Genomic DNA, 3,050 nt, shown 5'->3' on the forward strand with positions numbered 1-3,050 from the left:
TGACGATAATGCTGTATCTGCCATGGGATGCTGAAGATGTCTGCATTTGACAATAATGAATTTAGTAGTCTGTATACACAAATCAAAAGGCTCATATGCAATGAAACTGTCTGCAATGTACCCTTACAAAGCAGTACCTCTCACATATAGTCAAGATAATGTGGATGTTGGACATTTTGCATTATGTTGGGGGGTCTTTTTTGATGAGTGACAATACAATTTTATTTCAGTAAAATATGTAGTCATGTACATTCAACATGCATCAACCTCATATTAAATATTTGTCCCTCATTATGGTGCTTGTAGTAGTGTTATTTAGCAGTTGCATCAATATTCATTTCCTTCTTATCCTCAAAGGCAACAGCTCAGAGGTGAAGTCACTTTAACTTCATATGATGAGAGGGAAAGCATGATTTATGTCTTCAGTGACATCTTCCAATGAAATTTCCAGGCTACATAAAATGAAAAGAAGAAAACTGCAAATTGCAAAGCCTTGAACAACCAATAAGAATATATTCTACTGCAAATAATATTAGCATTTTTAATAACAAGACAAAAAGAAGCTGCATTCATATCCATTATACAGTGTTTACAAAGATGAAGAGGTCATGGCCACCTTATGACCAGAGTAGGAAGTACCACACAGGCTTCCTCCTCTCATGACAAAGTACCGAAGCCTCAACCCAACCATCTGGATGGATAAATTAAACAAGATCTTCAATCTGCATCCATTACTGTGTTATCATGACTTCTTTTATTTTATGTTCCCTTTTCAGTGCATGGGAGAAATGTCAAGTTGACAGAGAGATAGAGAGCAAGTGGAAGTCAAATGTAATGCTCCAATTATTTAGTTGGCTACATGCATGTGTTTGCATGACTTAGAAACCTTCACTTATAAAAGACATAACAAACCAAAACAAATTTAATGTGTTATGTAAAAGAAATAGAGCACAAAGAAAAAAATATATCTGCTATGTTGCACAAGGTTAGTGGATAATGAGATCAATATAAATTTGTTGAGATTTAGAGAAAAATCAAAGACGCCAGTGGTGTTTAATTTAGAATTCCCAAAATGTCTGTTGGTCATGCTCTTTTAGGGTGCTGATTAGCAATCAGAATTTTGTTGCACAATAATTAGATATCGATCTATTTCCAGGAAAGCCAAAGCAAATATAATCTTCTTTCAAAACTTTGAGAGAATCGCAACTTCCTTCTGTCCATGGCAAAGAATCCAGAAGCCTTGTTTTCAATAACAGTGCAGGTCTTGGCAAACTATCTCCTTGTTGCTGTCTCTTTCTTTCAGCCTCTATCCTGGTGTGCTTTACAAACCATTTCTAATTCTGGACTGAATAACATAAAACAACCTTAAAATCAGTCAGAATCCATACAGTGCACAGTGCCACACTTCAGCGAGTGTCATTCAATAAACCTAATCAAACCCTGGTGGGAAATGATGACACTTTAACTCAGCAAATTTGTACCATAATGACTGGGTCAAAGCCAATGCTTGTCTTTGTTTAAATATAACCATTAGCATAGGCTTATAGCTAAGCAAGCAGCAAAGCACAGCTGTTGTACTGTGGTGCTGAAATACTTAATGTAAATATCCAAATGCATATTAGTATTGCCCAGGGGCAATTATATATCTTTAAAATTCTACAAACAACATATCCCGGAAACATCCAACTGTATGCAAAGCTTAACAACAAAAAAATAATTTAATCTAATAATCTAAACAACTAATTTGTTTATTTAAAACATACACAAACCTTTTGATTCTGTCAAAAACACTTGCAAAATAACCGTAACCTTGCCTACGACAAATATGCCCATAGACTACTACTCTATTACAGCAAATACAGTATTTTCAAGAGCATGTTTCAGAACCACCACAGGTGATAAAAGTACAGTGTGGGTGAAGGTCTGGGTGATGGATAGAATTTTTATTACCTAACAATGACCATAAACTTTACAGCTTAATCCTACCTTAATCATGTTGTATTTGAAATTGAAAAGAATTTGATAATAATCTGAAAAGATTCTCATCATGTGGGTGTTTCTTGCTCCTTTTTATCTTTAAGATGTCTGTTCTCTTACATACATAACAAAAACATGCTACAACAAAAAATCAGCCCTGGCATTTTTGGCCCAGCCGGCCGACCAAAATCGGTCCAACACCCCTCACTAAAACACCATGCTTCCATATAATGTGTACCTACTGTAATATTCCCCCAAGCCAGCTGAGTGGTATGTGTTAGGAACTTAGGAACAGTTTCTTCCCAAAAGCCATCACTCTTATGAACAGCTGATTTCTGACTCACAGTGTCAGGAACAATTCTTGTGCAATAACGCAGTAACTCTGCCTCTAATCAGCTACACTTATTATTTATTCACCATTCTCTGTTTCAGTGCTGTTCATACTGTTATATTGTCATATTGTAGATACTGTATAACAAATCCACATACCTCAAGTCATTACTCCTGCACAAAATACTTAAGTATCCTTTGCACTATGCTTCATTGCACTGTGTACATGTGTGCATGTATATGTACCTATATATCACATCCACCTACGACATGTACATACTCCTGCATCCTTTGCACTCTGCTCATTGTACTATTTGTCAGTATGTCTATATTGTTTTTGTTCATAGTGTGTATATTTGTGTTTTGTATGAGTAAGCACATCGTCAGCATTGTACAATCCAGAGTCAAATTCCCCATATGTGTACACATACCTGGCAATAAAACTGATTCTGATTCTGATTCTGATGTGCTGTGGATAAGTGTACCAGTGGCTTCAAGTAGCCTACTAGTCATTTTCACAACAGCGTGGGATTAAGATTAGAAGATTAGCCAACGTGATGCTGCAAAAAATTACCTCACCTCAGCCATTTGGACAGTAAGCTAATGTTAAGACTGCATTAGGAAACACTGCTAGCAACAAAAATAATGTCAAATAGTTTATGCAGCACTGTATGACAGCACTTTATGATAGCGTTATTATTATGTTATAATCATTGACCTTAATCGAAGTAATTATCATGATT

Source organism: Micropterus salmoides, unplaced genomic scaffold (genome assembly GCF_014851395.1).
Source record: "Micropterus salmoides isolate LMB-PRFRI ecotype aquatic unplaced genomic scaffold, ASM1485139v1 Ms_hic_scaffold_4, whole genome shotgun sequence".
In the NCBI taxonomy this organism is placed as follows: domain Eukaryota; kingdom Metazoa; phylum Chordata; class Actinopteri; order Centrarchiformes; family Centrarchidae; genus Micropterus; species Micropterus salmoides.